Below are 13,041 nucleotides of genomic sequence, written 5' to 3'. Positions count from 1 at the left end.
TGCCTTTGGGTTCTTGTGGGTTCCACTACAGTATTATATAATTTTAGCTGATGAGTGAAGAAAATGTTTCCATTAACAAATTAAAAAGTAAATTATGATAAATGTAATTGCTTCAATCAGTCAAAAATTTCACTTTCTATATTTATGTTTTGACATAATCCTCAGGGTGTTAAGTGTGCTATTTGTGCCAAATGTTCCATGTGGACCTGGTACATTAAGGTATGACAGGTACCTCGACAGTTATGTAAACTTATTATTATTTGCTAGTGTGTGCCAGTCTGGGCATCTCTGCTCAAGCTGCTGCCTCCCCAACCCAACCTCGGATAAGCGGAAGAGAATGGATGGATAAATTTCCCCCTGGGGAGAGGTAAATATCTATCTATCTATCTCACTAACAGATTCATTCAAGTATTGTCCAGTAATAATTGGCTGGATCATGGTCCACTGCTAAGTATTGATGCCTCACAACCCACTAGTCTTGAATTCACATCCCAACCTGAACTTGGTTTGTTCTGAGTTTACATGTTTTCCATATTTTCATGTAGAGATTTTTAAGTTTTTTCTGTCCCTGATAAATGGTATATCAATTAATTAATGGCTTGGCCGTGCACTCACTCTGCCACATCAGGCATTTCTAATATAGTTTATTTTCTTTCTCTGAGAACTTTGTTTTTATGAAAGAGAAAATGGTTTCAGGAATGCATACAGCAAGGCATTACAAAAGTCCAATGTCAATATGAACTAAATTACATTAGTGAATTTGTGTTTTCAACAGATTTTAACATGCAGTTTAAATGGATGAGAAGAATCAAATTTGAATCCTCATTTCTGACAGCTACAGAGGTCTTGATAGGGACTCCATTAACCATGAGTATGGAACAATTCAGCTGTATATACTGACCTTTGTTTGTTTCTTGTCCAATTTTGGAATTATCATGGATTAACTTTTTTAATTTATGAATTCATGAACTCTGCTCTACAATACATTTCCCTTTTCTAAGAGTGGGATGTTTTTGTCACGTACTTTCCTTTGCTGTTTTCTACACCTGGTTGGCATGAAAATCCTGTTCTTTGCTGCGTTCCTTTTTGTTACATTTTAGCTCATCTTCAGTATGCTATGTGCTTTCTCCCGTGCCAAATCTGACAGTCTTGTCTGAAGCTTTTTTCTTTTTATTCAATTTCCCTACTTTTTTATTAATTCTTCTCAAAGAAATTCTTTTGTCCAAATAGCAGCCTGTCATTTTTCTTATATGTTCTTTACTAGCTTCTTTTTGTTCCTGGTATAGTTTTCTTTTTTCTTTTATACACTTTGTTTTAACACCTCTTCAATTTTTTTTATTTATTTGTTTTTTTACGCAACTAGCATTTTCTTACCCAGCCATCAGTTAACAACCATGCTGCGAGTTTAATTTTGGGCTTGTATTTGGTAATATGTTAAATAATGTGTGTTTACAAATATCTGATACCTTCCTTTTACCATTTTGAATTAGCCTGATGTGTACTTTAGTTTTAATTTTTTTTTTTGTCTGGTAGGTCTTCATCCTCCATTTTCTTTTAGATTTACCATGATTGTCCTAAAAAGCCTTTCATACAAATAGCCCCAAAACAAATAAAAAAATGTTTTTTTGTAATTGTAATATTTTTCTTTTTAGGCAAACGTTCTTCATAAATCTTGTTTTACTCTTATTTACTTCACTTTCCCAATGGCACGCCGTGTGCTTGAAGAAGGTGGCATAATAGTAGCATATTAATACAGAACACTTAAAGTCCTCTCAGTTGCTACATTCTTGGTGAAAGTGAACATAGGTGATACATGAGTACCTACAAAAACAAACTGCTGTCTGTTAGACCGTAAAAGACAAACCATTTCAACAATACACAGAAGTGATTTTGCGGGTTCAAGTAACACACAGTGACAGCTGTGGTTTTAAAGAATAGTAGCCTCATGATCCAGGGATGCAGCAGTTGCACTCCGAGGCCCTCCTGTATTGCCGACTTGCTCACTTCTTACAGCACAGCCTTGTGTACTCTTCAATTTATAACTACAGTGGTACCTCTGTATATGTCCTTAATCTGTTCCAGATCCTTTGACATATACCAAACAGGACATATACCAAACAAATTTTTCCCATAAGAAATTAAGGAAAAATGATTAATCCATTCCCATGAAAAAATAATCCTATTGTTATTGGCATATTGTACATTGATGGGGTTGTATGAAATAATTTAAACACTGCTTAATACTAAAATACATAAATACAAAAGCAATTAGATGAAATAAATGAAAATGTAACCTCACTTTACTTTTTAATAAAGTCTTTGTTTTTCACAATCGTAGATACTGTCGTTCTCGGCATACAATATGCAGCAGCCATGTCCCGGATACGCATGCCACCTTCATACTTTTCAACAATCAATTCAAATTTACGCGAAAAAACACAAAATCACGTGAAAATTCATAGAGTTATACCGTGGGTTGTTCACTGAATGTTGGCAACTGCCGTACTGACGCTCGTGGGCAGTCGTGGCTTTGACTCGAGAGAGGTAAAAAAGGGTAGCGTGTGGTGTTCTAGCACGCGAGTCGTATTCCAAACAGGACGTATACCAAGTTGGACTTATTCCAAAGTGGACGTATACCGAGGTACCACTGTACTTGTACTGTTAGAATTGGCTTTACATTTGACACTGTTTTGATGTTCACTGTTATCATTGTTTTTTTTGCAAACAGCCATAAATTTGCTAGGAAGTGTGCATCTGATAACAAGTAAATATATATGTAAAAAGTGTGGTAATTTAACACTGCCCTCCTAAGATTATTGTCAAGGTTAGGATTATCAATCAATCACTTAAATGTTTCAAAGAGTTTGTCACAAGCAGCTGGGGGATAGACCCAGCCAGGACATCTGGAAGGACCGAGAGATGGCGTATTCGTCCTCCGGGCTACGAGGGGGCAAGCACCCTGGATCTGGAGAGGACCACGGGAGAGTAGCAAGGAGGCTCAAGCCCACTGGGGCCTGTGGCCACCGCCAGGGGGCGCCCCGAGTCACAGAGAGCCCGGGAAACATTTACTTGCTCCACCCCCGGGAACATGGAGGAGGATCCTTCCAGGGATGCCCAGGGTGCTTCCGGGTGCTCTCCTGACCCTTCCGCCACACCAGGAAGTGTGGTCAGACAGAACACCTGGAGCCCATCTGGGTCATTATAAGAGGGGCCACCTACCTACAATCGGGTAGCTAAGCTAAAGTCGGGAGCAGGAGCAGAACGAAGCTCGCAGGAGAAGAGGAAAGGCGGCCCACTGACATTTGGACAAGAGACCCGTGGAGAGGGTGATTGGTGCTGAGGGCACTTTGTGCTGGGTTGGACTGTTGTAGATAATAACCGTGTGTTTTATAGAAAGTGCTGGTGTTAGCCTGATGGTGTTCAGACCCCAGCTAACAAGTTATATAACAATTCCTTTATCAATGAGTGCTTTATTTATTTATTATTTCCTGTTTTTATGTGTGCCTTTCTGCCTTTGGGTTCTTGTGGGTTCCACAACAGTATTATATAATTTTAGCTGGTGAGTGAAGAAAATGTTTCCATTAACAAATTAAAAAGTAAATTATGATAAATGTAATTGCTTCAATCAGTCAAAAATTTCACTTTCTATATTTATTTTTTGACATAATCCTCAAGGTGTTAAGTGTGCTATTTGTGCCAAATGTTCCATGTGGACCTGGTACATTAAGGTATGACAGGTACCTCGACGTAAACTTATTATTATATGCTAGTGTGTGCCAGGATTTTCAAGTACCTCAGGTTAAAAGGTGCTGAAGGTAGGTCATTTTACATTTTGTATTTTATTTATTCAGTATTAATCCTCTGAATGCTTAGAAATATTATATTGCATAATTAAGTGAAATACTTGGAAAAACAAATCTGAACCGCAGAACAAATTAGTCATTCATTAATGTATCTATATATGTATCTGCATGTCACACACATGTGCTTGGGAGACAGCTTAAACACTTCACTGATTGTAATTCCATCCTGAGTCGAGGGTTGGCACTGTTGCCTAATGCTTCTCCTCCGTTCTCCCCTACAGATCACGCAACTGACAACCCTACTGACGTCACTTCCGGGTCACAGTCTCTTTTTGGTCTGGCATCTTCTTAATTGGTGCTGCCACCAGTTTGTGCGAGTTGTGATTTTGATAACTGTCTGAAAAGACCATATTGCTTAAACCAACTTTTTTTCCAACATTTATAAGGGTATGTCTTCAATATGCCCCAACTGTTTATCTTGTCTTTTCCCATTTTAATATATACTCGGCAAAAAAGAAACGTTCCTTTTTCAGGACTGTGTATTTCAACAATAATGTTTTAAAAATCCAAATAACTTTACAGATCTTCATTGTAAAGGGTTTAAACAATGTTTTCCATGCATGTTCAATTAACCATAATCAATTAATTAACATGCACCTGTGGAATGGTCGTTAAGACCTTAACAGCTTACAGAAAGTAGGCATTTAAGGTCACAGTTCTAAAAACGCAGGACACTAAAGAGACTTGTCTACCGACTGTGAAAAACACCCAAAGAAAGATGCCCAGGGTCCCTGCTCATCTGCGTGAACGTGCATTAGGCATGCTGCAGGGAGGCATGAGGACTGCTGATGTGGCTAGGACAATAAATTGCCATGTCTGCACTGTGAGATGCCTAAGACAGCGCTACAGGGAGACAGGAAGGACAGCTGATCATCCTCGCAGTGGAAGAGCCCGGATCTCAATCCCATTGAGCACGTCTGGGACCTGTTGGATCGCAGGGTGAGGGCTAGGGCCATTCCCCCCAGAAATGTCCAGGAACTTGCAGGTGCCTTGGTGGAAGAGTGGGGTAACATCTCACAGCAAGAACTGACAAATCTGGTCCAGTCCATGAGGAGGTGATGCACTGCAGTACTTCAAGCAGCTGGTGGCCACACCAGATAATGACTGGTACTTTTGATTTTGAGCCTCCCTTCATTCAGGGACACATTGTGAAACATTTTTAGTTTATGTCTTATGGTGTTGACTCTTTTAGTGTTCATACAAATATTTACACATTAAGTTTACTGAAAGTAAAAACAGTTGAAAGTCAGAGGACGTTTCTTTTTTTGCTGAGTATAGAATACACGCACACATATATAATATTGTGAGGTTTCTAAACTCTTTTGGGACCCTCCCAACGGGATGAGACGCCGAAGCACGTCCAAAAGCACGATTGCCACATCTGTGGAAGACTGCTTCTCTGCCGAGGCAACCACAGTCTCAGGCTCGCCGCAGACGATGTCAGTCAAGGAACCGGGTTTGAAATTGAACCAGATTTATCCAGGGAGGTGGGGATGAATCCATAAGTGAAGACCCGGGACAGCTGCCAGACTTTTCCATGCCGTCACGCACACTAGCAGCCTCTCCAGACCTGACACTCTACAGACAAAAAACAAAACTAGCAGTGGGAGGTGAGTGTGATGCTGCATCAGACACAGAGGAATCAGAGACTGCCATCAAGTCAGAGTTTGCTTGCCTTCAGCAAGCTACCAACTTAGATTTTGCATTCTGACAAGCCCACATCACAAATGACTCTTACTATCGGAAGAGATAGGACTTGAGTTTTAAACCACCACATTTTTTACTTAAGGATGTTTTTTTGTATCGGGTGATTTCTGATGGCATGGGTGATGGGCATGAACAAAGGGAGAATGTTTCAAAAATTGCTCACAGTCATGCTTTGGGTGTTCACCTCAGCACGGAAAAGACGAGGGAACGCATTTTGAAACTCTTTTATTGGGTGAAAATGGGCCAGGATGTGGAGCAATTTTGTAAGGCCTGTTCCAACTGTCAAATAGTTCCCACTCACACACCCTCTAGGAAATCGCTTGTACTGATGCCTATTTTACATGTCCTCTTTGAGAGGGTGGAATTAGATATTGTTGGCCAGCTTCCCAAGAGTAAAAGTGGCTTTCAGTATATGCTTGTGTTAGCTGATTATGCCACAAGATACCCAGAAGTGGCCATAGGTCACATTCACACAAACAGAAGTCACTATAAGCGAGGATTTAACTAACACTCAAAGCGGAATTGCTATTGGTGATCAAGAGGAACTCCGACATCTCACTGGACAACAATTGTCACAGTGCTGCCCGGTGTTACTGTATAGGTGCCCCTGTCTCGCCTGCCACATGCGGCAAGAAAGGTGATACACAAAGAAGTTCAAAAGATGCTTCAGTTAGGCGTTACTTGACTCAAAGCCCGATGGTTAGGTTCTGTATTGATTTTAGGCATTTGAATAAGATTTCCAAGTTTGATGCGTACCTGATGCCGCGTATGGAAGAGCTGTTAGAGAAGCTCAGGCAGACCTCGTATGTTTTCACCCTAGAACACACAAAGGGATATTAGCAAATACCCCTAGAGGAGTCCAGTTGCGAGAAGACCGCGTTCACCACTCCAGACGGGCTATTTCAATTTATGGCGCTCCTTTTTGGTCTCCATGGCGCACTGTTGACCTTTCAGTGGATGATGGACCAGATCCCGCGTCCCCATTCTGCATATGCAGTTGCCTATCTTGACAATGTTGTCATTTTCAGTAATGACTGGGAATCTCATCTCGTCCGTCTTTGGCGGTGATTGAGACTTTACAGCTGGCAGGGTTGACAGCTAACCCTTTATCCCATTATCTGGGATATTCCATGGGGAAAGGTTTCTTCATGCCTCAAAAGGACAAGGTGGGGTTGGTGCTTGCATATCCACATCCCAAAACACAGATGCAGGTTTGTGCCTTCCTCTGGCTTGCAGGGTAGTACAGGCAGTTCATTCCCAATTTTGAGCATTGGGCCTCCGCCTTCACTGACGTGACAAAGGGCAGAAAGAATCGTAGTGTTGTCTTCTCACACCTAAAACCTGCTTAATCATCTTTCCTTTCTGCGCAATCCAGACTTTTTGAAGAAATTTATTCTGCAAATGGATGTGAGCACTTACGGTTTAGGAGCGGTGCTCTCACAATGTTTTGAGGGGGAAGAACACCCCATTACGTTTCTCAGCAGAAAGCTGCTACCTGGGGAGTATAATTATTCGACTATTGAAAAGGTGTGCTTGGCGATTAAAAGGGAGGTAGAGATCTTCCGTTACTACCTCTGGGGACGTTGGCTTATCCTGATGACTGAACATGCCCCGCTGGAATGGCTGTACAAACAGAGGGATACAATGTTCACCACCATCTCGGGGCTGCGCACACCAATGATAATGTTCTTTCCTGCCTGGCTGAGCCTGGCTTGGACGATTACTTTGCCCCCACCAGTGTGGAAAAAGCTGAGGGGGGAGATATGAGGTTACTAAACTCTTTTGGAAACCTCCCTAACGGAACGACATGCTGAAGGGCATCCTGAAGAATGATTACTGCATCTGTGGAAGACTGCTTCTCCGTTTCCGAGGCAACCTCAGGCTCACAGTGCTACAGTGGAGCGCTGCAGAAGCAACTACGAGCCAATTGCAGTCGCAATGTAAGTGCCTGTCGTCGATTGGTGATGCAGGGAACATTATAAATGCAGAGGACAGTATTTCTTGGCCACTAACCTGGCTCCGACCCTGTCTGATTGCTGTGTTTGTGTATAGGAGAGTGGTAGATCATGCTACGATAAATAACTGTGCTGTTCCTGTTTCTAGTGAAATAAAGCTGGTTTTGCTAAAGTACTGAGACCCAACCTTGTGTTTTGGGGTGCAAGACAGTTAGTCATATGTCACTATATATATATTGTATGTGATTTCTATCTATCTGTCTATCTATCTATCTATCTATCTATCTCAAAGAGCCATAGCAAGGTTTGGGGCAGCCACCCATATATTAATTTCCTGGCTGCAAAAGTTGCAAAAATAAATGACAGCACTTATGTGCACAAACTGTAGTCCAAAACAAAACTAAGGGAATAGGGGAAAGGTGGAGCCTTTTAAAGGTCAGGATAGGAAGTGACATCAAAGGGGCCGGGATCGGAACGGTCTTCAGCCATAGGCTCAAGCACGAATGTGACATCAAGGGGGCCGGAGCCAGCAAGGCCTTCCTCTATAGGTCCTGACCCGGAAGTGACGTCAACAGGGCCAGGTAGAACTTCAACTGAATGGTCTATAGAAAAGCGAGAAAAAGAGTCAGTGCACTCTGCCACATCTCAATCGGATTCAGAATTACCCTTACTCAAGCCTTTTAGCTGCCTCCCATGCGCACGTGTGTGACAATATGTATATATACACTGTGTGCTTTCCCAAGTCTTGCTTTGCATTGAACTTACTAACAAGACTGCAAGATATTTAAACTCCTCAACATATTCAAGAGTTCATTTATTGTGATAGGTGTACTAGGATTGTTATTTATGTACATCATTTGTATTTTAGAGGCACTGATGTTCAGGCCTGTTTGCTTGCAAAGGTGTTCAGTCTGTCTGCCTTCTCCTGCAAATAGTGTTATTTTGAGGACAGGGCAGCTAGGTTGTTTGCAAAGTCAATAACCAAGCTGGAATAATGGGGTCCACTGGATAACTGGTCACCAGGTTGTACTCGGCATGATCCAGTCAATGGCAAGCAGAAAGAGGATACATCCTTTTTGCACACCGGACTCCCCCAGAAACCACTTTTACAGGGTTCCATCATCTATGATGCTGCACTGAAACTGATGGTAGAACATCCCCATAGGTGAGACCATCTTTGGAGGAGCTCCATATGACTGTAAGATCTTCCATTGGGTGTTGAAGGCATTCTAGAAGTGGATGAATTTGATATATAAGAGGGTGTTCCGCTCTATGCACAGCTTAATGATGTTCCTGTTATGTTCTTTACTTTGACCACTAGGTGGAGATAGTGAAGAGGGATAACAAGAGTGTTTTGAAAACGAGAGAGTTTGGAGGACTAATTGTTTTTCCTGTTGTTGCTTCCAGTTCTTGAATTAAAGATTTAACTTTTGGCACTGAGTCTCTTCATTTATCCTCTGACAACTTAACAGTTCCTCAGAGCAAAGATTTAATTGATGCATCGCCTTCGTCTTTAAACCTTGCCTATTCCTGTCTCAGCTTTTGGTCAACTGCTACATCAATTCTGCCAAGAAGAATCCTGCAGAAAACTTTGGATGGAATTTAAACCAGTGTGATCCCTAATCAGATGTCACAGTTCTGGAGGCTGCCTTTCTTATGGAATTTGACTATTACGCCCTTGTTCCAGTCCACAGGTATTGTGTCTTTTTCCCAGATCTTTCCGAAGAGATCAGTGAAAATCCTTGCTGGGGCGGTCTGGTCCGCTTTCAGCATTTCAGCATAGATGACATCAGTACTGGTAGCTTTCCCACCCTTCATGGCTTTGATGGAGAGCCTGACTTCTGCTTCAGTTGGAGGACTAGTGTCAATGTTCAGAACAGCTTTGGGTGGTGGAAGGTCAGCATGGTCCTCTGGTTGTAAGTGATTGAGCACCTCATGAAAGCATTGTACCCATCTGATGGCTTGTTCTTGCTCAGTTAAGACTTTTTTGCCATCCTTGTGTTAGACAAGGGCAGACTGGCTGGTATTCTTGCCACAGAGTTGCTAAGTGATCTTGTAGACAACACTCCTCTTACCTCTTGCAGCAGCATGTTCTACCTCACCTGCAAACTTTTCTACAAAGGCTCTCTTATCTGTCCTGGTGCTTTTCTTAACCCCCTTAACTGTACTCTTGTAGACTTCACTGACCTGCTCTGGGAGCCTTGGTGAATTTGCATTCAGCATCTTGGCCTTCAGTAGTTTCCTATCTTCAATTTTCTGCTAGTTGCCAGGTATAATCCAGTCCTTGCTTTTTTTCTTTCTAAAGCCTAAGCTGTATTGACATATGTTCAATTTTCCTTAATGGAAAAAAAGTTTACCAACACCTATATCACCTATGTGAAAAAGTAGCTCCAACTCCAGTCTTTCAATCAATCAAAATTAAATAGTAATGGGTTTAATTACACCAGATACACCCAAGCTTGATTGCTGACAAGTGTTATAAATCTAAACATCACTTAAATTGAACCTTTCCAGCTATGTGAACTTGGCTAAAAGGTCTCCACAAGCAGCACACCACGCCTCGATCAAAAGGAATTCCAGAGAACCTGAGAAGGAAAATTACTGAAATACATCAGTCAGGAAATAGTTACAATGCCATCGTTAATAGTCTGGGACTCCAACGTGCCACTAATGAGAACCATCATCTGCAAATGGAAAAAACTTGGATCAGTGGTAAATCTTCTCAGGAGTGGCTGGCATGGCAAAACTATTACAAGAGCACATAGAAAACTTACCTGGGAAGTCACAGAAGAACCCAGACAAACATCTAAGGAAATGTTTGGTTTTCTCAGCTCAGTTAATTTAAGCATGCATGATTCTACCATTGGAAAGACACTGGGCAAAAATGGTACCCATGGAAGAGTTACAAGACAAGAACCACTGCTAAACAAGACATAAAGGCTAAGCTAACATTCACCGGAGACACCTTAACTAACCCCAAAAAATTTTAGGATGTTCTGTGGGCCGATGAGTCAAACGTTGAACTTTTTGAAAGACATTGCTGCTGTTCAATCTGGTAAAACATTAACACAGCTTTCCACAATAAGAACATCATGCCCACAGTCACATGTGGTAGTGTGGGGATGCTTTGCTGCTTCAGGTCCTGGGTGACTTGTCATAACTGAAGGAAGCATGAATTTAGTTTTCTATCAGAAAATACTAATGGAGACTGCCCAGTCATCATTTTATGATCTGAAGCTCAAGTGCAATTGGATTATGCAGCAGGACAACAATCCGAAGCACAAGAGCAAGTCCACCTCTGAATTGCTAAAAGAAATAAAATGAAAGTATTGGAGTGGCATAGTCAAGTTATGACTTGAATCCCTCTGAGATGTTGTGGCGAGCCCTCAAGTGGGCAGTTAATCCACCAATGTGGCGGAATTAAAGCAATTCTGTAGAGAAGAGCGGGCCAAAATATCTCCACAGCAATGCCAAAGACTGATCTCTTTTTCCTAGAAATGCTTCATTGCAGTTGTTGATGCTAAAGGTGGCACAACCAAGTATTAAGTTCAAGGGGCATTTCTTTTTTTACATGGATGAAATAAGTGTTGTTGAACTTTCTTCCTTCCATAAATCAAGTGATCATTTAAAACTATGTACTGTATTTACTCAGGTTGACTTTTGTATTATAGTAAATTTGTTTGGAGATCAGAAACAGTTAAGCTTTATGAATAAGCACAAACAGAGGAAATCAGGAGGAAGTAAAATAATTAATAATTGTTAAAGAACAATAAAAAGTACTGTATGTAAATTAAATTATGCAGCTCTACCTGTGTATATATAAAATCCTAAGCCTAAAAGTGCAACAATTTTGTGCAATGATTTTATGTGACATTTTTATGTCACGCTTTTTGTCACGTTTTAAATCGGGCTTATTTACATGCTGTATATATGTTTGGTATCATTCTTTCCCGAATTTATCTAACTTATTGTGATGTTGTTAGATTTTCAGACACTTATTCCATTTTTAAATTATAAACTGAAAAATATCAAAGACTCACATCCTGCAAGATGAGAATTTGTGCCAAGAGATTTAACCAAAAAAAAGCAAAGAGTAGGACAGGTGCTGTACAGGCTTTTAAATAATTTGAAGCGCCGTGCAAGATGCAGATCATGCGGCACAGCAGCAGCTGCTAGCAATCCAGCAGCTGACTGAGCAAAGAGGGGGTAAAAAATCTGTATTTGTTTCCCATTGTATCTGTGTCTCCTTGGGGTGTGTTTAGCCCCGCTCTTCACAATGTGAGCGACAGACTGGCCGCAACTGGGGGTTGGGCGCTGAAGGTGCCAGGGTAGCTTGCCCCCCTAGTAAAGTAATAAAATAATTAAAGCAACAGTATAAATGATAAAGAATAATATTTGAATTGGTTTCCAGAACAGAAGTTAATTATGGCTTTGGCTTAAATAAACTGCAGCTGAATTATCATCTTATGAGACCTGCAGTGTTTGTATTTAATGAGTATTTATTTAAAATATTTTAAGTTGCCAAATACCTTACTTAATGTATGAAACTCACTTTCATTAATGGATTAGTGTCACAAGTAATTGTTCAGAGGAGTGGAGTGACAATGCTAATCCAACTTTTGCTAAAAGCTGTGTAAACAGACAAGACCAAATTTGTCACTGCTGTCAAACCAGCTCCCATCTGTGCCTCGTGTTTTTATTAAGGAGTATCCTCCCTGCCTACTCCCTCCATATTAACTTGTATATTATTGTCTCTTAATCTTTTATTGAAATTCAAAAGATTAATCTCCTGCAATCTTTCTCCATAATTATGTAGTGCCATGAAATATTTGTCCTTTTCTTGATTTTGTCTTATTGCAAATTTTTGACACAATGTATTCAGTTTGTCAGTGAAATGGGCCTCAAAGTGAGCAAATACCAGTAATACCATTTATGAAATAAACAATATCAAATAGAACTCTGTTAGAAAGTATTTGCCTCCGTACTTAATAATTAGTTCTATTACCTCTCTGCAATGACTGCAATCAGGTTCTTCCTATACAGTGCCCCCATAATGTTTTGGGACAAAGACACATTTTACCTTGATTTACCCCTCTGCACCACAGTTTAAAATTACAAATCACACAATTTAAAATACGATTATGAAGTAAACATTGCAGACTTAAAAGTATTTGCATACATTTCAGTCACACCATGTAGAAATGACAACAGTTTTTATACATGGTCCTCACATTTCAGGGCACCATAATGTTGGGGCCATAGCAATGGCAGGTCTATTAAAACAGTCATATTTTGTACTTTGTTGCATATCAGTTGCATGCCATGACTGCTTGAAGTCTGCGATTCAAAGACATCACAAGGTGCGGAGTATCTTCTCTAGTGTTGCTCTGCCAAGCCTCCAATGCAGCCATTTTCAGCTCCTGCTTGTTTTAGAGGCTTGTCCCCTTAAGTTTTCTTTTCAGCATATGAAAGGCTTGCTCAATTGGATTTAAATCAGGTGGCTGGCTTAGCCATTT

The sequence above is a fragment of the Polypterus senegalus genome, chromosome 9 (genome assembly GCF_016835505.1).
Source record: "Polypterus senegalus isolate Bchr_013 chromosome 9, ASM1683550v1, whole genome shotgun sequence".
NCBI lineage: Eukaryota > Metazoa > Chordata > Cladistia > Polypteriformes > Polypteridae > Polypterus > Polypterus senegalus.
The sequence above is the reverse complement of the archived record's forward strand: the minus strand, read 5'-3'. Positions refer to the sequence as shown.